Source organism: Saccopteryx bilineata, chromosome 2 (genome assembly GCF_036850765.1).
Source record: "Saccopteryx bilineata isolate mSacBil1 chromosome 2, mSacBil1_pri_phased_curated, whole genome shotgun sequence".
Lineage (NCBI taxonomy): Eukaryota > Metazoa > Chordata > Mammalia > Chiroptera > Emballonuridae > Saccopteryx > Saccopteryx bilineata.
In genome coordinates this window covers 327,657,881-327,681,848 of record NC_089491.1, presented here as the reverse complement: position 1 = coordinate 327,681,848, position 23,968 = coordinate 327,657,881, and the positions used below count along the sequence as shown (strand labels likewise).

The following is a 23,968-nucleotide window of genomic DNA, read 5'->3' as shown; positions in this document are numbered from 1 at the left end:
AAAAATACAATTACATGAAATATTCTGTGGTTCTTAAAAATGAACTACATATTATATAGTTTATTCTGTAGTTCAATTTACAAGGATTATAATTATTTTTAAAAAGTAGCAACTATGTTTATATGGGATATATAGCGTGTTTCTCCTTTTTCTAAAAATAAGACTAAATAAGCTAAACTTTACATGATACGTAAAATGTACAACAGCTTAGTGATTATAACAATAGTGGTGAAGTTTAAGACATTTTAAGAATAGGAAAGAAATTAGGAAATGATCTCTTTAATATATCAATGAAACTAAGATTACTTAGATTGCATTTAAGTTACTAGTTATTTACTTAAATGATTAAGTATTAAGAAATCTATCCAGTTGGTAAGAAACCCAAATCTATTGATCCCTAAATTAGTCCTCTTTCTACAACACCAGGCTGCCAATTACATCATTTATAGTTTATTAATTTTATAAGCCTTTAAAATATATTGGTAATATATTCTAATTAATCTATTATTAGGTGGGAAAACATTCAATTAAACTTTCTGTTATTAAAATAATATTTTCTCCTAATAATGCTATTTTTACAAACTAAGCTGTCTAAAAATGCCCACTAATTCTATCCCTTGTTCCTCGTTGGTTCTTCCCACCTCTCCAATTGTTAACACTTTGCTGGATAAAACTGACTGATTTCCTAGCAGCAGTAACAGATACTGTGGATTACCTCCCTCAACATGTATTCCAGGGGTCCCCAAACTTTTTACACAGGGGGCCAGTTCACTGTCCCTCAGACCGTTGGAGGGCCGGACTATAAAAAAAACTATGAACAAATCCCTATGCACATTGCACATATCTTATTTTAAAGTAAAAAAACAAAACGGGAACAAATACAATATTTAAAATAAAAAACAAGTAAATTTAAATCAAGAAACTGACCAGTATTTCAATGGGAACTATGGGCCTGCTTTTGGCTAATGATATGGTCAATGTGCTCCTTTCATTGACCACCAATGAAAGAGGTGCCCCTTCCGGAAGTGCAGCGGGGGCGGGATAAATGGCCTCAGGGGGCCGCATGTGGCCCGCGGGCTGTAGTTTGGGGACCCCTGATGTATTCAATCCCGTTTTAGGATGCACAGGCTAGGGAGCTAAAAACTACACTTCTCAGACTCACCTAAAGCTAAAATTCCACTCCTCAAATGGCCTGAGGGAGATATTTGGTAGTCCATCACTTTCACCACTCGGCCACCTTGTCCTCACAAGGGAGTTCTATTTGGAAGTGAGTGTGGTCAGGCACAAGCCCCCCAACTCCCCATCATTTACTGGCACAAATAGCAGCAGAGGTGGCATAATTCTGGGGCTGGTAGTTTTGCAGAAGTTCCTCATTCTGAGATTCCTTATGGAATCAGAGGCAGGAGAGTTTTATACTTACAATTCAGTCTTCATAACTGTAATGTAATGTTTGCGTGCTATTCCATGGATGTAAATAATTTAAAACATTCTCCTGGTGTGAATTTTTATCGATTCCTTTCAAATGTTGCTATTATAAATAATGTTTCAGTGGAAGGCTGACTGCATAACGTTATCTCCTTTAAAATTTTTCTACTGAAGATAAATAAATAGAAATGAGATTAAAAGCTGAAGGGCATGTTCTTTCTTAAAGGATTTAATTATGAAGAGATGCCTGAAAGAGGGCCTTTTCTGGGCAGAGGACAGTGAGATAAATGTATGCACAAACTGGGGGATATAAGCTTTCCCCTGAGACAGACTAAGGGAGCCACTGTCTTGTCCTGATTCCTCCCAGATCTACAGGCTGAGAAGACTCCTCTTCATGGAATGATGCTGATCACGAGCAGGGGCTGGAAGGATGGTGGAAGTCTGGGGAGTCCTCCCTCCGGATGGAGTAACAGTGGAGAACAGAACTTCATTGTGGCTTCTGAATAGCCCTAGACAAGGGAAGTTAGGATCTACAGACCTGTTTACTGGGTAACTGTTATAGAATTAGAAATAGTTATGGCACGATTAATTATTAAATGTATAATCTTTGTAGAATTATTATTATTTTTTTTTTAAAGGTTTTTTTTTTTGTTGTTTTTTTTTTTCATTTTTCTGAAGCTGGAAACAGGGAGAGACAGTCAGACAGACTCCCGCATGCGCCCGACCGGGATCCACCCGGCACGCCCACCAGGGGCGAGGCTCTGCCCACCAGGGGGCGATGCTCTGCCCATCCTGGGCGTCGCCATGTTGCTACCAGAGCCACTCTAGCGCCTGGGGCAGAGGCCACAGAGCCATCCCCAGCGCCCGGGCCATCTTTGCTCCAATGGAGCCTTGGCTGCGGGAGGGGAAGAGAGAGACAGAGAGGAAGGCGCGGCGGAGGGGTGGAGAAGCAAATGTGCGCTTCTCCTGTGTGCCCTGGCCGGGAATCGAACCCGGTTCCTCCGCACGCTAGGCCGACGCTCAACCGCTGAGCCAACCGGCCAGGGCTAATCTTTGTAGAATTATTTAAAATTAAAATTTCTTCTTGCTTTATTTATTTATTTTATTTGTTTTTTATTGAGTGAGAGGAAGGGAAGCAGAGACAGACTCCCGCATGCACCCCAACCAGGATCCACCCTGTAAGCTCACTAGGGGGCAATGCTCTGCCCATCTCGGGCATTGCTCCATTGCTCAGTAACTGAGCTCTTCTTAGCGCCTGAGAGGGAGACCATAGAGCCATCCTCAGTACCTGGGGCCAAATCACTCCTATTGAGCCATGACTGCAAGAGGGGAAGAGACAGAAGCGAGAAGGGGGAAGGTGGAGAAGCAGATGTGTGCCCTAGTGAAGCTATATATATTGTTTTTGATTAACTTTTTTTTTTTTTTTTTTTGTAACAGAGACAGAAAGAGGGACAGATAGGGACAAACAGACAGGAAGGGAGAGAGATGAGAAGCCTCAATTATTTGTCATGGCACCTTAGTTATTCATTGACTGCTTTCTCATATATGCCTTAACTGGGGGGGGGGTACAGCAAAGTGAGTGACCCTTTGCTCAAGCCAGCAACTTTTGGGCTCAAACTAGTGACCATGGGGTCTTGTCTATGATCCTACACTCAAGCCAGCAACCTCACACTCAAGCTGGTGAGCCAATGCTCAAGCCGGTGACCTCGGGTTTCAAATCTGGGTCTTCCACATCCCATTCCGATGTTTTATCCATTGTGCCACTGCCTGATCAGGCAAGGTATAGTACTTTTAAAATAATTAATTTAATAGTTAATAAAATATTTTAATAATAACAACTTTTAATTGGCAGGTGAGATTACTTCTAATTTGACCATTTATTTGTGCACACTAATCTCTAGTCATATTGAACGAATCTAGGGGTGGGCAGCATTGGATGGAATTTGTAGTAGCGACAATAAACCATAATTGACACCTGTGGTTTATAAAAGGGCATGGACAGAATGTTCATAGAACTTTAGCTGTAATGGCCATGTGATGGTTAATTTTATGTCAACTCCACTAAACTATATTGCTCAACTATTTAATTAAATACTAATCTAGTTTTGCTGTAAAGATGCAATTAATAGCTATAATCAATTAATTTTAAGTAAAGGAGATTACTCTTAATAATGAGGATGAAACTTATCCAACCAGTTGAAGACCTTAAGTGTAAAAACTGAGGTTTCTCAGGAGAAAAAATTAGGTCTCAAAACTACAGCAGCAAACCCTTCCTGATTTTCTAGTCCACCACCCTGCCTTACACATTTTTGACTTGCCATATCTCAAAATAGTGTAAGACAATTCCTTAAAATATGGAAAACAAAGAACAGTTTAAGAAACCAGAATAGAGGCCATCTTTGAAGGGAAGCATCATGAGAGAAGTTTCTGAGATGGCCTCGCTTCATTATTTGATCTGGAGGGTTGTTAACACAGGTGAGGCCCTGGCTGGTTGGCTCAGTGGTAGAGTGTCGGCCTGGAGTGCAGAAGTCCCGGGTTCGATTCCCGGCCAGGGCACACAGGAGAGGCGCCCATCTGCTTCTCCACCCCTCCCCCTCTCCTTCCTCTCTGTCTCTCTCTTCCCCTCCTGCAGCCGAGGCTCCATTGGAGCAAAGTTGGCTCGGGCGCTGGGGATGGCTCCTTGGCCTCTGCCCCAGGCGCTAGAATGGCTCTGGTCGCGACAGAGCGACGCCCCGGAGGGGCAGAGCATCGCCCCCTGGTGGGCAGAGCATCGCCCCCTGGTGGGCGTGCCGGGTGGATCCCGGTTGGGCGCACGCGGGAGTCTGTCTCTCCCCGTTTCCAGCTTCAGAAAAATACAAAAAACAAACAAACAAAAAAACAAAACACAGGTGAATTCACTTTGTGAGCATTCATTAAAATGAGACCTTATTGTTTGTTCATTCATATTTTCTCTCTCTCTCTCCCCTCTCCTGCTCTATTGGGTATATATAGTGACATGGCATTGATTACATTGTAGTATTAATTTGAATTTCCATGATGACTGATAACATTGTAGAACATAGAGAACATATTTTGTTTGTTTCTGCAGAGTCAGGGATTTCTGAATAAATAGTGCTGAACACAAGAAGCGGGGCTAAAAGTGAGTTTGGAATAATAATTACAATTGTAGGCTAGTAAGAGGACTTCAGAGAGGTCTTTGTTGATACTTATTTATATTTTAATGGACAGTGAGGTCAAAGGTCATAGAAATAACTTTAGATCCCCAAATGTGGAGACACTAGAGCTAATTTGAAACTTAAAAAGATGCATTTACATTTTCAAAGATTAGAGTGAGAATCAGAAATGAAACATACAATGTATATGCCTGTGACTCTTGCATTTTTTACCTCTGTAAATATTGTGTGGAAAGCTGGTCTTTAATGCAAAACTTTATGCATATAAGCAACTAGAGAGATTACTCTTAAGCTATAATTCTCATAATACTTTTATGTAACATTTTTAGAAGTAGTTGTTGGATATACCCAAGAATGTGCTCTCTTTCTCTTTTACGGAATGGATTTTTGATTAAGAATGATAGGTCCTCTATTTTCCCATCTGATGTGTTGATTTTTGAAGCTGTAATTCAAAAGAAGTGAGATGGAAAATACAATGACTCATGCTTACACTGTGGGTGAACAAGCACAAGTTTAAACATGTGTTGAAATTATTTTAGAGCAAATTTCACAATGCTAATTATGCTTCAAAGTCATCCCTCTTGTGAGTCAAATCTAGCCAGAATTGAATGTCATCCAGTTATGGTATAAAACAAATGAAAACTAGATCACAATATATTACTATGACATGGATAATATTACATAAAATGAGATAATAAGTTAAACCATGCTGTATAAATTATAAATTTTTATATTTATCATATCTTTTATAAACATGAAAAATATTTTAATTTAAGTGAGAGGAGGGGAGATAGAGTGACAGACTCCCACATGTGTCCTGACAGGGATTCACCCTGTGACTCCCATCTGAGGCTGATGCTCTGCCTATCTGGACCATGCTCACAACCAAACTATTTTTAACACTGGAGATGGGTGCTCAAGGAACCATCCTCAATGCCAGGGGGTTGATGTGATCGAACCAATCAAGCCATGGTTGTGGGAGGGGAAGACAGAGAAGGAGAGATAGTAAAGGAAAGAGAGATGTGGAGAAGAAGATGGGCACTTCTCCTGTGTGCCCTGACCAGAACTCAACCCAGGACTTCTACATGCCAGGTGGATGCTCTATGACTGAGCAAACCAGCCAGGGCCAAATATGAAAAATTTGACAAAAAAAATGTAATAATTCTGTAGTATTAACTCAGTCTCATAAATGAAGATAGGTCTATGTGTTTTTATATATATTAAACTTAGTAAGATATAAGGTAAACATTATGCTTTTATTATATATGTAGAGAAAACAATGTATTATCTAAAAATTTGGTGGTTATATGTCACCATTTTACACAGATACGGTGAGAGACTTCATATGGTAACACTATATTTTTATGAAATAGATGTTAATTTAGCAAAATTTATTTGCAAAATTATCTATTAACTGTAGCAATATGATAGTCATTAAAATTTTTTATTTTAGAATTATTGTTTAAATTACCCACAAAAAATAGACATACCCATCTGGCAAATAACAGGAAGTATTCCTTTTAATTAATTATATTGCTTTTTCTGACAAATAGAATACACTTTTATACTATCCTTAATACAACAGGTTTTATCATGTAATGCCTCAGTTTTTAATTAATGAGATGAATTAAAAACAATATTTGACTTGAGCAGGAAATGTATAATATTCAGTATTAATTATCCTTAAAATAAACTTTCTAATTTTTTTGTATTTGTTATTTTTGAAGTTTAATTACATAGAACAAGAAACAGGATGAATGAGACTAAGCTTCAGTCGAGTCAACTGTGCTGAAAGTGCGTTTTGTGGCTTGTGTCTATTATGACCTATTACACAGACTTCCTTGTGCTTTTGAGAAGAACGTGCCAAAAATGCTGATAAACCAGTGAAGGTTGGGCAATCATTGCAACTTCAAATCTTTGTGCCTTCTTATCAGCCTACACAAAATTAAAAAATAAGTCAATTTACCATAATTTAGTAGTATTTTATGCCTATAAATGCACAGTTTGTATTTACGTAATAGTTTTATAACTAAAGTAGAAATATCAGACTCTTAAAATTATTATACTATGAAGAGGGAGGCATTGTTCATGATTCTGTGCACTGATGAAGGGAAATGAAAAAGAACCCTTGAAACTAGGGAGCACCTACTGTGTGCTGATTCCTCCCCAGACCTACAGGCTGAAAGGGTGCCTGTATGTGGAGTGATGCCAATCAAAAGTAGGAGCAAGAGGGTACTCAAAGTTTGGGTACCCTCCTTCTGGATGGAGTAACAGTGGAAAACAAGTTCTGAATTTTTCTGTAAAAATAGCTTACAATCTCTATTAGTTATCTATTGCTATATAACAAATCACCTTAAAATTTAACAGCTTAAAGCAACTACTCTTGCCTGATCATGGTGGCACAGTGGATAGAGCACTAACTTGGGATGCTGGGGTCCCAGGTTTGAAGCCTCAAAGTCACTGGCTTGAGCAAGGGGTCACTGGCTTGGCTTAAGCCCTCCAGTCAAGGCACATATGAGAAGCAATCAATGGACAACTAAAGCAATATAAATACGAGCTGATGCTTCTCATCTCTCTCCCTTCTTGTGTGTGTGTGTGTCTCTCTCTTTAAAAAAAAAATCCAGGCGTGGCTTTGCTGGGGGTTTTGGCTCAGGGTCTCTCATGACACTGCAGTCAAGTTGCTGTTTGAAGACTTCAGTGGAGCTGATGGATCTGCTCCAAGTTCATTTGAATCTTTTTTGGCAGCAAGCTTTAATTCCTCATCATGTGCTGCTCATGACATGGCTTCTACCAGTTCAAGTGATCGAAGATGGAACTACACTTTTACTTCTACTATAGTCTACCAGTCACCCAAACTAACTCTAGTACAATATGGAGTGTGACTCCACAAGGATGTGAATACAGTGATACCTTGGTTTTCATTGACTTCGATTATCATCGGTTTCAGTTTTCATCAATTTTTTCCGTGAAAAATTTGTCTCAGTTTTTGTCAGTTGCCTTGGATTTCAGTGGCGTGCCCATGTGACCTCGCTGCTAATTTTGCAAAAACAAAGAGCGACCCACGCATTCTCCTGCTCAGTGTGGCATTGTTTCTTGTTGTGTAAGAATCAATCACCCCGCGTGTCTAGCCAAACAATTCCATTGCTTTCCAGTGATTTGTGTTTTTATTATTGATTGCGAGTGCTAATACTACAATTACATGTAAGTGATTACAGTATTTGGTGTAATGTGTTTATTTTGCATTTTTCAGTTTCAAAATATATATAATGCAGGTAAGATAAAATCACATGTGCTCAAATCTCATTGTCCGTGTTAAGTGTTTCCCTTGTTAATAAGTTAACCCTTTCTTTTTAGCTTCATAATGGGACCAACGAAAGTTTTCAGAGCCAGCAGCCCTTCGAAGAAGAAGGCCAGAAACATGATTGAGTTGAAAAAGGAAATCATTGAAAAATATGAAAGCAGCTTCAAGATTGCTGAAATCAGCCGTATGTATGGGAAGTCACCATCCAGAATAATTTCCACTGTGGCAAAAAAGGAAACAATAAAAGAGGCTATTGTAGCGAAAGGTGTGAATGTGCTAACAAAACAGAGATCACAAACAATTGAAGATGTTGAACAGATATTATTAATTTGAATCAATCAAAAAACAGTTAGATGGCGATTCTGTTTCGGAGGTCATCGTATATGAAAAAGCCAGACTGTTGTATGCTGATCTCATTAAGAAAATGCCTGGGATGAGTACTACTGTACTTAGTGATTTTAGGGCCAGCAGAGGCTGGTTTGAAAAATTCAAGAGGTGCACTGGCTTACACAGTGTTACTATGCACAGTGAAGGTGTGAGTTTGGGCAAGTCTGGGGCTGAAAAATTCATGTCCAAATTGAAAGATTAAGTAGAGGCTGAAGGATTCATTCCCCAACAAGTCTTCAACTATGATGAAACTGGCCTCTTTTGGAAGAAAATGCCAAAGAGGACAGTCATTACACAGGAGGAAAAGGCTCTGCCAGGACATAGCCTATGAAAGATAGGCTCACAACTCTTCTGTTGTGTGGTAATGCTAGGTGATTGTAAAGTGAAGCCCTTACTGGTGTACCATTCAGAAGCTCCTAGAGTGTTAACAGAAACAATGTGATTAAAAGTAAATTGTGTGTGATGTGGAGGGCAAACAAGAAAGCATGGGTCAGGAGGCCAATTTTCACTGAGTGGATGAATGAAGTGTTTGGCCCTCCGGGGTCAAAAAAATACCTCCAGGATAATCAGTTGGTCCTTAAGTGCCTCCTGGTAATGGACAATGATCCTTCACATCCTCCAGGTTTGGAAGACACAGTGTTGGAGGCATTCAGTTTTATCACAGTGAAGTTCTTGCCCACTAATACCACACCACTGATCCAGCCCATGGACTAGAATGTCATTTCAAATTTCAAGAAACTGTACACAAAAGCAATGTTTCAAAGGTGCTTTGAGGTGACATCAGATATACAATTGTCCTTAAGAGAATTCTGGAAAAAAACATTTCAACATTCTCAACTGCATTAGTCTCATAGATAAGGCATGGCAGGGAGTGACATCCAGGATGGTGAACTCTGCCTGGAAGAATTTATGGCCAGGATGTGTGCATGAGAGAGATTTTGAAGGGTTTGAGCCTTTCCCTGATGACCTTACACATGTGGTGCAGTCAACTGTTGATCTGGGGAAGTCCATGGGTTTGGAGGTGAGTGGTGAGGATGCAGAAGAGTTGGTGGATGACCACAGTGAAGAACTCACCATGGAAGAGCTGCAAGACATTCACCAAGAAGTGCAGCAGATGGCAGAGGAAGAAGTTGCTTCAGATGAGATGGAAGAGACAGAGGAGAATGTGCCTTCTTCAGAGATTACGGACATCTTCTCCATGGGAAGTAAGGTACAGAGGTTTGTGGAGAAAAATCACCCAGACAAAACTGTTGCAGGTTGTGTCTACAACTTGTTTAATGATAATGTCTTGCCCCATTTTAGGCAAATATTAAAGAGGCGGCAGAAACAGGCCTCTTTGGACAGCTTTCTTGTGCAACACGGGTCCACTGACTGAAGCTGGTCCTAGTGCCAAAAGACCAAGAAAGGAAGTGACCCCACATAGTACCTTGATACCTAAAGTCCTTATGAAGGACCCTCTTCCAAACAATAATATCTGCACCTCTCTCTCCCCTCCTCGCCATCTTCCATACACCAAGAAGAGTCTGCAGAAAGGTAAATGCCATGTTAAATGTTCATTTATTCTTTACATTAGTCTTTTATATTTGTTTTATATTAATATTTTTAGTTTTAAACACTACATTTATCCTCCATAAAATGTGTTTCTGGTATGTATTTTGGAGTGTCTAGAACGAATTAATTGGATTTACATTGATTCATATGGAAATTATTGCCTTGGTTTTTATCAGTTTCGAATTTCAGCATTGTTTTCAGATGGATTGTCTATGAAAACCGAGGTGTCACTGTACTAGGAACCAAAGATCACTGGGAATCAAATTAGGAAATAGTTATTATATCACCCTTCACTGTGTTATTGACACATTCATTAAACCCCTTCTATGTGGCAGGAACTGTGTTAGATCTTAGAACTACAACAATAACCAAATTAAACATTTCTACACTCATGGAGATGAAAGGGCAACAGACACTTACAGTGGTGAAAGCTATATTAAAGAAGCTCACAGACTACCTCACAGGCTCCCACAGGTATTTTGTATTTTCTCACATAGCCCTGCGGTTGTAGGGAGCATTCTCACCACAACTAATACCCTCCTCTTCTCTGATGATTTCATTTCTCTTCCACTTTCTACACACTGCCCGCAAACCAAGGACTTTTTCTCCCTCTAAATCTTCTTCACTTCCAAAACTATTACTTTATAAAATCCACTCTTTAATCACAATTAATATTTCCAACTTCTTTACTTAACTAATTGTATCAGGATTTTGCTTCAACACTATTATGATTAGTCCATTTACCTACATACTTTTCCCCCATCTGTCAGACTTCTCCTGTCTCCACTTCCCTCCTTATGCTCTTAGTCTCTATAATTCATCATTTTAAGTTTCCTGTTGCTGATATCCCAAATTCACTTCCCCTTGTTTGGCAAAATTCCAGACTAGGACAATCCCAACTGTGTCATTTCTTTATGCCTTTTGGAGACAACTAGAGCATTGCAGGAGAAATCCAAAACAAGGTAAATGGGTTTCACTATAAATTTATAATCATTAAACTCAGATGTATCCCAAGTGTGCCAGAAACCTGATCTCATTTTCCAAGTCAGCTTGCTTTTCAACTATACTTTTCCATTCCTTCCCCACTGTCCTTAAATATTTGACCTGTCTCCACCCTTCACCCTCAGCCCTTAGCAGAATCTTTCAAAGAGGAAATAGAAGCCACAATCTGGATCTGCCTCAACTCCTCTCCACTGTTTCCAAATATAATCCTAGCTGCAGCTGTTCTGTCTTCTGCCTCTTTTAATGAAGAAAGTGTGATGCTCTGTTCCCATCAAAGACTAACACGTCTGCATATACATGGTTCACATCCTCAATTTGGGCACTCCTCTCATCAATTACCATCTTAGCTTTTATGTTTCTTTCACCTCACCCTCATCATTATACTTTTCCTTCAGCATTAACATTTTGTTTTGAGTTGCGCAAAATATGTTCTCCAAATTTAAAATAAATTAAACAAACCCTTCTTGAACCGTGAATCTTTGCACACACTTATACCTCATTCATTTTCCTCAGAATTGGCTCTTGCTAAAATGAACAGTTCCTTTCATGTTGTTAATGCCTATGATAGCATTTTAGATTTTCTTGAGCTCTATTAACTTTTGACCCATTTGACTATTTCCTCTCTCTTAAAATGCTCTCTTTTCTTTTGATTGCACTAATATTGCAATTCCTCTGTTTTACTCTTATCTCTATGACAACTATTGATCCATATATTTTTAGGCTCTTTCTCTTCTATTTGACTGTAAAATAATAGAGTTCTTGGCTTACTTCTCTATCTCTTGGTGATCTTATTCTCTCCTGATGGGCTAAAATAATGATAGTTGTTATAGCGCATAAAACCCTGATGTCAATGGCATAATTCAATAAAGGTTAATATCTTTCTCACATCAGAGTCCCATGTGGATGCATTTCCCATCAGAAGTCTTCTATGTATTCATTCAGAGGTCCCGGCTCCTTCTATCTAATGGGCTTCTCTCAAAAAGAAATAAGAGATTTTTTCATTCATTTGGCTGATTGAAAGAGAGACCATGAAGAAAGCTCAACAGTTTGTTAATTTAGTTCAGAAGTCACACATCGTGTTCCTGTATATTCTGTTAGGAGATCTAGTCAGTTCTTCCCATCTCAATACAAAAGGACTTAAAAATGTAGATCCTGGTTCTGGTGTTCTTCCCAACAAACACTCTACACTCTGGTTGAGACCTACAAGACTGTGAAGTCCAGAATCTCGTTCCGACATATCTTTTATGGGAGATTATAAATTTGTGTCTCTATCCTGACTTTTCTCCTACCTTCCAAAAGCCTCATTAACCATTCTGTCTGGTTATTTCATAGGAATCTTATGATGAGCTTCTGGTCTTATTCCTTATAATTTTCCCTATTCCCATATTCCTCATTTGAGAATGTAGATCTATCTACCCTCTACCTACCTGTTTACTCTGAAAGATTGAGAGTATTCTTAGAGACTGCTCCCTTCCTTATCCCCTAACTCCTCCCATTGATCTATCCTCAAACATAGCTTAAAGGCATCTAATTCTGTGTCTATTAATACCATATTAGGCTATTTCTCATTGACTGCTACAATAGCTTATTACCTGTCTTCCACTTTCATTTTTTCTACTCTAAACTATTCTCTGAAAAATAAAATCTAAATAGAATTATAGAGACTTCTGCTTTTTTTTTTAATAAATTTTTATTAATGGTAATGGGATGACATTAATAAATCAGGGTACATATATTCAAAGAAAACATGTCTAGGTTATTTTGTCATTAAATTATGTTGCATACCCCTCACCCAAAGTCAGATTGTCCTCCGCCACCCTCTATCTAGTTCTCTGTGCCCCTCCCCCTCCCCCTAACTCTCTCCCTCCCTCCCTCCCATGTCCTCCCTCCCCCCACCCCTGGTAACCACCACACTCTTGTCCATGTCTCTTAGTCTCGTTTTTATGTTCCACCAATGTATGGAATCATATAGTTCTTGTTTTTTTCTGATTTACTTATTTCACTCCGTATAATGTTATCAAGTTCCCACCATTTTGCTGTAAATGATCTGATGTCATCATTTCTTATGGCTGAGTAGTATTCCATAGTGTATATGTGCCACATCTTCTTTATCCAGTCTTCTATTGAAGGGCTTTTTGGTTGTTTCCATGTCTTGGCCACTGTGAACAGTGCTGCACTGAACATGGGGCTACATGTGTCTTCACGTATCAATGTTTCTGAGGTTTTGGGGTATATACCCAGTAGAGGGATTGCTGGGTCATAAGGTAGTTCTATTTGCAGTTTTTTGAGGAACCACCATACTTTCCTCCATAATGGTTGTACTACTTTACAGTCCCACCAACAGTGAATGAGGTTTCCTTTTTCTCCACAGCCTCTCCAACATTTGCTATTACCCGTCTTGTAGATAATAGCTAATCTAACAGGGGTGAGGTGGTATCTCATTGTAGTTTTGATTTGCATTTCTCTAATAACTTATGAAGCTGAGCATCTTTTCATATATCTGTTGGCCATTTGTATCTCTTCCTGGGAGAAGTGTCTGTTCATGTCCTCTTCCCATTTTTTTATTGGATTGTTTGTTTGTTTGTTGTTGAGTTTTAAGAGTTCTTTGTAAATTTTGGATATTAGGCCCTTATCTGAGCTGTTGTTTGAAAATATCATTTCCCATTTAGTTGGCTGTCTGTTTATTTTTATATCAGTTTCTCTTGCTGAGCAAAAACTTTTAATTCTGATGTAGTCCCATTCATTTATCTTTGCCTTCACTTCTCTTGCCATTGGAGTCAAGTTCATAAAATGTTCTTTAAAACCCAGGTCCATGATTTTAGTACCTATGTCTTCTTCTATGTACTTTATTGTTTCAGGTCTTATATTTAGGTCTTTGATCCATTTTGAATTAATTTTAGTACACGGGGACAGGCTGTAGTCGAGTTTCATTCTTTTGCATGTGGCTTTCCAGTTTTCCCAACACCATTTGTTGAAGAGGCTTTCTTTTCTCCATTGTGTGTTGTTGGCCCCTTTATCAAAGATTATTTGACCATATATATGTGGTTTTATTTCTGGGCTTTCTATTCTGTTCCATTGGTCTGAGTGTCTATTTTTCTGCCAATACCATGCTGTTTTGATTATCGTGGCCCTATAATATAGTTTAAAGTCAGGTATTGTAATGCCCCCAGCTTCATTCTTTTTCCTTAGGATTGTTTTGGCTATTCGGGGTTTTTTATAGTTCCATATAAATCTGATGATTTTTTGTTCCATTTCTTTAAAAAATCTCATAGGAATTTTGATGGGAATTGCATTAAATTTGTATATTGCTTTGGGTAATATGGCCATTTTGATTATATTTATTCTTCCTATCCAAGAACAAGGAATATTTTTCCATCTCATTGTATCTTTTTCGATTTCCCTTAACAATGCTTTGTAATTTTCATTATAAAGGTCCTTTACATTCTTTGTTATGTTTATTCCTAGGTATTTTATTTTTTTTGTTGCAATTGTGAAGGGGATTATTTTTTTGAGTTCGTTTTCTAATATTTCATTGTTGGCATATAGAAAGGCTATGGACTTTTGTATGTTAATTTTGTATCCTGCGACCTTACTGTATTGGTTTATTGTTTCTAATAATCTTTTTGTGGAGTTCTTCGGGTTTTCGATGTATAGGATCATATCATCAGCAAAAGGTGATACCTTTACTTCTTCTTTTCCGATATGGATGCCTTTTATTTCTTTGTCTTGTCTGATTGCTCTGGCCAGAACTTCTAGCACCACGTTAAATAAGAGTGGAGAGAGTGGACAACCCTGTCTTGTTCCTGATTTAAGGTAGAAAGTCCTCAGTTTTATGCCGTTTAATAGGATGTTGGCTGATGGTTTATCATATATGGCCTTTATCATGTTGAGATATTTTCCTTCTATACCCATTTTGTTGAGAGTCTTAAACATAAAATTGTGTTGTATTTTATCAAAAGCCTTTTCTGCATCTATTGATAAGATCATGTGTTTTTTGTTCTTATTTTGTTGATATGGTGTATTACGTTAACCGTTTTGCGTATGTTGAACCATCCTTGAGATTCTGGGATGAATCCCACTTGATCATGATGTATTATTTTTTTAATATGTTGTTGTATTCGGTTTGCCAGTATTTTGTTTAGTATTTTAGCATCTGTATTCATTAGAGATATTGGTCTGTAGTTTTCTTTCTTTGTGCCATCCTTGCCAGGTTTTGGTATGAGGGTTATGTTGGCCTCATAAAATGTGTTTGGAAGTATTGCTTCTTCTTCAGTTTTTTGGAAGACTTTGAGTAGAATAGGAACCAAGTCTTCTTTGAATGTTTGATAGAATTCACTAGTATAACCGTCTGGGCCTGGACTTTTATTTTTGGGGAGGTTTTTAATAGTTTTTTCTATTTCCTCCCTGCTGATTGGTCTGTGTAGGCTTTCTGCTTCTTCATGACTCAGTCTAGGAAGGTTGTATTGTTCTAGGAATTTATCCATTTCTTCTAGATTGTTGTATTTGGTGGCATATAATTTTTCATAGTATTCTACAATAAGTCTTTGTATATCTATGATGTCTGTGGTGATCTCTCCTCTTTCATTTTGGATTTTATTTATTTGAGTCCTGTGCCTTTTTTCCTTGGCGAGTCTTGCCAAGGGTTTGTCAATTTTGTTGATCTTTTCAAAGAACCAGCTCCTTGTTTTATTGATTTTTTCTATAGTTTTTCTGTTCTCTATTTCATTTATTTCTGCTCTGATTTTTATTATCTCCTTTCTTCGGCTGGTTTTGGGTTGTCTTTGTTCTTCTTTTTCTAGTTCCTTAAGGTGTGAAGTTAAGTGGTTTACTTCGGCTCTCTCTTGTTTGTTCATATAGGCCTGAAGTGATATGAACTTTCCTCTTCTTACTGCTTTTGCTGCATCCCAGAGATTCTGATATGTCGTATTTTCATTTTCATTTGTCTGTATATATCTTTTGATCTCTGCGCTTATTTCTTCTTTGACCCATTCATTTTTTAGAAGTATGTTGTTTAGTTTCCACATTTTTGTGGGTTTTTCCCCCTCTTTTTGCAGTTGAATTCTAGTTTCAAGGCTTTATGATCAGAAAATATGCTTGGTACAATTTCAATTTTTCTAAATTTGCTGATATTGTCTTTGTGGCCCAACATATGGTCAATTCTTGAGAATGTTCCATGTACACTAGAGAAAAATGTATACTCTGTCGCTTTGGGATGAAGTGTCCTGTAGATGTCTATCATATCCAGGTGTTCTAGTATTTCGTTTAAGGCCACTATATCTTTATTAATTCTTTGTTTGGATGACCGATCTAGAGCCGTCAGCAGTGTATTGAGGTCTCCAAGTGTGATTGTATTTTTGTTAGTTTTTGTTTTAAGGTCAATAAGTAGCTGTCTTATATATTTTGGTGCTCCTTGGTTTGGTGCATATATATTAAGGATTGTTATGTCTTCTTGATTCAACTTCCCCTTAATCATTATGAAATGACCATTTTTGTCTCTGAGTACTTTTTCTGTCTTGTAGTCAGCATTATTAGATATGAGTATTGCTACACCTGCTTTTTTTGGGGTGTTGTTTGCTTGGAGTATTGTTTTCCAGCCTTTCACTTTGAATTTGTTTTTATCCTTGTTGCTTAGATGTGTTTCTTGTAGGCAGCATATAGTTGGATTTTCTTTTTTAATCCATTCTGCTACTCTGTGTCTTTTTATTGGTAAGTTTAATCCATTTACATTTAGTGTAGTTATTGACACTTGTGGGTTCCCTACTGCCATTTTATAAATTGCTTTCTGTTAGTTTTGTATCTTGTTGATTCTTCTCTTTTGTTTTTCTATCATTTGTTTTTGTTTGTTTGTGTTCCATACTTCTTTCCTCTGTTGCTACCTTTTTTAAGTCAAGTGTTTTTGTGGTGGTTTTTTCAAGGGTGGTTACCATTAAGTAATGAAAAGGGTACCTACCATATTCATTGTAGTACCCTATCTTATGAGTATTTCTGCACTTCATCGTCCTTTGCTACTGTTAATCTCCATCCTCTCCCCCCTTTTTTTCCTTTGTTGTCACAGTTTAAGTTTGGTTTTATTGTGTTCTTGGTGGAGCTGTTACTTGTGGTGTTGTTTTCTTTTGTTCTTTGAATCTGGTTGGAAAACCCCCTTTAGTATTTCCTGGAGTGGGGGCTTTCTGCTGATAAATTCTCTCATCTTTTCTGTATTTGTGAATGTTTTTATATCTCCTTCGTACTTGAAGGATAGCTTTAATGGGTATAGTATTCTTGGCTGAAAGTTCCTCTCTTTCAGGGCTTTAAATATTGGGGTCCACTCTCTTCTAGCTTGTAGAGTTTCTGCTGAGAAATCTGATGATAATCTAATAGGCCTTCCTTTATATGTTGTACTCTTCTTTTCCCTGGCTGCCTTGAGAATTTTTTCTTTGTCATTGGTTTGTGCCATCTTTATTATGATGTGCCTTGGAGTGGGTTTGTTGGGGTTAAGAAAACTCGGTGTTCTGTTTGCTTCTTGAATTTGAGGCTTTAGTTCTTTCCACAGGCTTGGGAAGTTCTCGTCTATTATTTGTTTGAGTATATTCTCCATTCCATTTTCTTTCTCTTCTCCCTCTGATATACCTATTTTCTTATGTTATTCTTTCTGATGGAGTCAGACAATTCCTGTAGGGCTTTCTCATTTTTTATTATTTTTAAGTCTCTTTCTTCTTCTCTCTGTTGTGCCTCAAGTTGTTTGTCTTCTATTTCACTAATCCTATCTTCAATCTGGGCTGTTCTGTTAGCTAAGCTTGTTACCTCTTTTTAAGCTCGTGAACTGAGTTTTTCATTTCTGTTTGATTTGTTTTTATAGTTTCAATTTCCTTGGTAATATATTCTTTGTGTTCATTGAGTTGTTTTCTGATCTCCCTAAATTGCCTTTCTGTGTTTTCTTGTATATCTCTGAGTACTTTTAAGATTTCTATTTTAAATTCTCTGTCATTTAGCTCCATGGCTTCCAATATGTTAAGTCTTTTCTCCATAGATTTTTCCACATCTATTTGTGTTACCTCTTTCTTTTGTATCCATAATATTCTATTTCCTCTTTCTTATTGGCATCTGAGGGTGGTCTTGTTGATAGCACTAATTAGAATTGATAAAAAGTAAAAAGTAAAAAAAAAAAAAAAAAAAAGGTAAAACACCCCACACACAAAAAAAACAGTAATAATTTATTATTTCCCCCTTTTTTCTTTCTTCTCTTTCCCTCCTCTCCCCTCCTCAGGGAAATATCATGATGACCTGTGAATTATATTATGCTAAATGTAACAAAAACTGCCTATAATGGAGGGCCTGATTTGGGGTGAAGAGTTCAAGGGGCAAAAAAAGGGAGTAGGGACCTACTAAATGCAAAAAAAAAAAAAAAAAAGGAAGAAAATCTTAGACAAGCATAAGATGATTTGCTTGTAAAGTGATGGTCGACTAAAAGATATAATGAGAGGGATAAGAGGGAATCAGAAAAAAGGAGGAAAAAAAAAGAATACTAAAGAAGAAAAAAATAAAAATAATAAGTAAAAATCTGTTGTATTAAGTGGAGCGAAGACTAAATACAATGGAGATCTTGGGTTGGGAGGAATGCTAGTGAGTTAAAAAGCAACGTAAAAAGTACCCAAAATGCCACAAAAATAAACAAACAAACAAGAAAAAAACAAAAACAAAAGCAAAAAAGAAAAATAAAGCCAAAAAAAAAACGCTTGAGTCCCAAATTAACTAATTTGTTCATGATTGAGGATTAAATGGGAGGAAAGTAAAACGTGAAAAGAAAAAATGAGTAGAAAGGAAAAAATAAGAAAAAGAGAAAAACGAAGGAAGAAAAAAAAAGGAAGAGAAAAAAACAAAATAAAGCAAAACAAACAAAAAAAAAACAAAAGAGGAGAGAGTGAGAGTTAAGTGTTTTGGAGTATAACCTTAAAGGAGGGTGAGGATGAAGAAGAGAAATAAAATGTAACACTCATGGGTAGTGTAGTTCAAGAAAAGGGAAGCATAAGATGGGCAGAGAATAGAAGGACCGAGGTGGAGGAAATAGAAATAATAATAATAAAGGCAATAAGATAGAAGAAACAAACAATAACAAAAAAAATTAGTGGAACAAGTTGTAAAGTCTGTGGATTTTTCTTGATTTTGAGAGGTTAACTTCTTCCATTTTCTTTTCTCTCCCTCTTCCTGGTCGGTGACTCTGTACCCCAGGCTCTGCCCCTGTGTCACACTTAGGTAGGGATTTGCAGTTGATGGGATTCTATGGCAATGTCATATAATTGGCTTTAGTCTTGCTGGTAGTCAAGGCTTGTTGGCATTTGCAGGGTCCAATGATGAGAGAGTTTGCTTTCCTGGAGTCTCTCTTCTAGTCCCCCCTTCCTGAATTAGCAGCCTGGTGATCCAGCTATAAGGCTGCAACTGCTTCTGCCTGGGGAATAAGAGGCTCAAAGAGCTGGGAAATCCCCACTCTATCCCCACTCAGCGCAAGGCTTTGGGAAAGGCTCTGGCAGTCAGAGCCTCCAGTGTAATCAGGCAGGGGTGGGAGTCAATTGTTGTCAAGGTGACTGTTGAGCGCCTAGCATTCAGTTGGACCACTCAACCCAGGCTTTCCACACTTTGTAGCCTGTTTTGGCTGGAAAGAAGAGGCACTAGTCTCTGCTTGCGACTAGTGTAGTATAGATCTTATTATCTGCCAAGTCCCTCTTGTTAGCATTTATCCCTGAATATGAAGGCTCTATCAATCAGAAGTTGCCCCCACCCCTTTAGCGAGAGGCACTAAAAAATATCACGCCTCTTGTCTTGGATCACTGAACTGAGAGAGATCTTATCAACTAGAACCCGTGGGTGCGCAGATTTCATGGGTTAAGCTAATTTCAGTGATTGGGTTCGCAGCTGTGCTCCCGAAGGTATTTCAGGCTGCCTGAGCGCCCCTCCCCCAACGCTTGATTGTTAGCTTGAATGGCTGGGTGAGGTGCTCCGCCCACAGAGAGAATCTCCCAAGTAGGGAAGACCGTCTTGGCACCTCTCCCGCTCGCCCCGCTGCTGGCAGCTGGGGCGCACCGGGCGCAGGATAATGGGGCACCCTGGGTGTGCGGGCCAGTAGGGCGCTCTGGGCGCGTGGATTGCTCAGGGCACGCGCGCGAATGGGGTGCTCCGGGCACCGGTGGCTGGGGTCTCTCACTCGCAGTGCGCGGGCCGCTGGGAACGTTAGCGGTGCTCGCTCTACAACCGGACCGGGGCGCACCAGCGGCTTGCCGCTCCCAAGTGTGGGCAGTACTCACTCTGCAACCGGACTGGGCGCGCGCTGGGGGCTGCTCGCCGCTCCCAAGTGTGGGCCCACTCACCGCAGGCACACTCCCTCCCTCCAGGGCTCCCGAGTGTGGGCGGTACTCGCTCTTCAACTGGCCCGGGCGCGCACCAGCGGCTGCTCGCCGCTCCCGAGCGTGGGCTGACTCACCACCGGCGCACTCCCTCCACGGCTTGAATGAACGTCCCTGCGGTAGCTTCCTCTACACCCTCGTTTCTCAGATTCAAGTGATAACAGTCCTTTCGCTTTCAGTTTGTGTGGAACTACGGAATGCTCCGAGGATAAATTTTTCTGTTTCTAGTTGATAAATTTGTTGTGATTTTGGGGAGATCTGTCGGACGCGCTGCTCACGGCGCCATTTTTGTGACGTCACTCCGAGACTTCTGCTTTTGATTATGACAGAGGAACTAGAACCAGACTTGCTGTCTTACCATAAATGAATACTAATCAAAATATAAGAAACAATTGCTTTAAGATATTGAACAATAGATAGCACAAGATTGTGGACCCTGAGATATGGGCAGCAAGCTAGGTGAGCCCTATGATAATCCTGGTTTTCTACCTAGAAACATATTATGTACCACAATTTAGGAGAGGGGCATCTAAGCAGAGCACGGGAATCCTGCTGAGTAGAGGGGACCAATCACAGATTTAGGAGGCTGAGTGGCTAGAGTCTGGGAGGAAAAGTGTAGGAAATAAAGAAGCTCTTAAGAGACTGAGCTCCAGAAATTGGCTTAAAATTTTATTTCAGTCAGTGGGTTTAATAATCAGTAAACTTAGGCAAAACAAAACAAAACAAAACAAGTCATTAATGGAAAGCACAATACAAGTCGTTCCTTGCCATATCGCGGTTCACTTTTCACAATCTTACCGTATCGCGGATTTTTAAATTGTATATATCTAATTTTCTTTTTTTTTTTTTCTTTTTTCTGAAGCTGGAAACAAGGAGAGACAGTCAGACAGACTCCCGCATGCGCCCGACCGGGATCCACCCGGCACGCCCACCAGGGGCGATGCTCTGCCCACCAGGGGGCGATGCTCTGCCCATCCTGGGCGTCGCCATGTTGCGACCAGAGCCACTCTAGCGCCTGGGGCAGAGGCCACAGAGCCATCCCCAGCTCCCGGGCCATCTTTGCTCCAATGGAGCCTTGGCTGTGGGAGGGGAAGAGAGAGACAGAGAGGGAAAGTGCGGCGGAGGGGTGGAGAAGCAAATGGGCGCTTCTCCTGTGTGCCCTGGCCGGGAATCGAACCTGGGTCCTCCGCACGCTAGGCTGACGCTCCACCGCTGAGCCAATCGGCCAGGGCATATCTAATTTTCTATTGTGGGTTTTTCACTATTCATGGGATTTTGCAGTATATAGGTAATTTTATATATTTATTATTTTAACTATTTTTGTGGTAAAATAATAAAAATAAGTTTGGGAAAGGTTAATAACAGTGTGGGAAAGGTTTATAAGAGTGTGGGGAGGGTATACAAAGCCTTAAAATATATATAAATAATAAAATAAATATAAGGTCACTACTTCGTGGATTTCTGCTTATCACAGGGGGTTCTGGAACCTTTTCTCAGCAATAGACGAGGGACCACTGTATGTAATGTGACTGTATGATAAGGCAACCTAATCTCATCTGAGATGTCTAGAGAGCCTTTCCTGGGACACAAGTAAGAGTTAGCAAACTGAGGAGGTGGGAAGAGACTGGGTATCCCAGCATGTACAAAGGTTGCAGGCATAGAGGACTCAGGTAGTTTAAGAACTGAAAGAAGAGGCCCTGGCCAGTTGATTCAGTGGTAGAGCGTCGGCCTGGTGTGCAGGAGTCCAGGGTTCAATTCCCGGCCAGGGCACACAGGAGAAGTGCCCATCTGCTTCTCCACCCCTCCCCCTCTCCTTCCTCTCTGTCTCTCTCTTCCCCTCCTGCAGCCAAGGCTCCACTGGAGCAAGGTTGGCCCGGGCGCTGGGGATGGCTCTGTGGCCTCTGCCTCAGGTGCTAGAATGGCTCTGGTTGCACCAGAGCAATGCCCCAGATTGGCAGAGCATCACCCCCTGGTGGGCATGCCGGGTGGATCCCGGTCGGGTGCATGCGGGAGTCTGTCTGACTGCCTCCACCTTTCCAACTTCAGAAAAATACAGAAAAATAAAAATAAAAATAAATAAAGAACTGAAAGAAGAAAGTATCTAGAGCAAGATGATCTATGATAACACTAGGGAGACTGACAATGGCTGTAGGATGTAAGGTCTCAGACATTATATTGTGTTATCATTTCACACTTATCTGCTTGCTTCTCTTGCCCTTTGGTGCTGATAACTTCAGTCTGCTTCTTTCAGGAGTTAGGAATGAGAAGAAAGAAGAGAGACAAGACCACAGGGAAAGAGCATAGAAGCTGTTGGAGCAGTTTGGACATAGAGGAGATGCTGAGGAGGGAAAAGTAGATTTTCACTATGTTCCATAATTGGTGAGTAATAATAATAACTAAGAAAATGAATTATGACTGAAATGTCAAAAAAAATGAAAGGCAAATTTCTGCACAAAAAGTAATCTCTTTTAATTTCTGCACACAAACTGAAAATTTAAGCTAAGGACAACAGAAAGTCATCAAGGAGAAAGTGCACGTTGGTAGTGTCATTGTGAGTACTAAAGCGATTAGGTATTTCTCAAAAATATTTTCTCTAACAGAAAAAATTACAGCTTGCCAGTGTCACAGAACAAATAGAACTGAGACTTATGCTTCCTAGTGTACACAGCCAATTTTATGTGCACTCCTTCTAGCAGATTTTGTATCGTTTTACTTTCTCCAACTGGAAAATTGTACAGTGTAGGCGGTGGTGGCAAAGAAATACTCATTTCCACTATGGAGCTTTAAGTTTGATGTCTCTGAAAGGGACATGAGCAAGTGGAAAGGCAGACAATATTTTTGAGTAGATTGAAAACAGTAGTATAAAGAGATCCTATTTACCCCAGATTATCATACATTATAACAAGACTGAAAAATATAGACCTATTTTTGAAACTAGACAAGCTGAATTCTAACATTCTATGAAAAAAAAAATAGGTGTTTAAGAATAACCAAAATAAAATGTCTAAAAAGTAATGCTAATAAAAAGAACTGGCCCTATGAGTTATTAAGTTATTATACAGCTATAGTAATACATTTTTTAAAATTTAAGACTTTGGCAGTGACATAAAATTAAAGAGACATTTCAATGAACAGAATTAGGAGTTCAGAAATAGGCTAAATACACGAGCAGTCAACGCACAATGAAGATTGTGATTTCTAATCAGTAGTTACTTGTCTGCTTTAAGAAATTTAATGCTTAGTTAACTAATATTTAAAGGCAAGAACTGATATCATAGAAGTGTTAGAAGAATAATGATATAATTATTTTTCATCTTGGAAATCAAGATCCAAAATTCTACAATCTATCCAGTAAAGCTAAGTACATTTAATATTAATTTAATATTGCTAATTATTTTAATGGTTAAAATATTGGACAAACAAAATGGGAGAAATAGTTACAACTCACAGAAGACTCTAAAAGTTGTGTTTTTGTTGTTGTTGTTGTTTTTAAGTGAGAGAGAAAGACAGGCAGACATGAAGGGAGAGAGATGAGAAGCATCAATTCGTATTCATGGCACCTTAATTATTCATTGACTGCTTTCTCACGTGTGCCTTGATGCAGGGGTCCTCCAGAAGAGTTAGGGACCCCTTTCTCAACCGAGTGACCTCAGACTCAAGCCAGTGACCTTAGACTTCAAGCCAGCAACCTTAGACTTCAAGCCAGCAACTTTTGAGCTCAACCAGAGACCATAGGGTTGTGTTTATGATCC

The 23,968-nt window shown here is 39.2% G+C and overlaps 1 non-coding gene across 1 annotated transcript; it reads left to right on the top strand.

The window, feature by feature from the left end:
* Positions 1–3,905: 3,905 nt before the first annotated feature.
* On the top strand, positions 3,906–3,981 carry TRNAS-GGA (transfer RNA serine (anticodon GGA)). The gene has a single exon. It is a non-coding gene; the product is annotated as a tRNA-Ser (tRNA).
* The last annotated feature ends 19,987 nt before the right edge of the window (positions 3,982–23,968 follow it).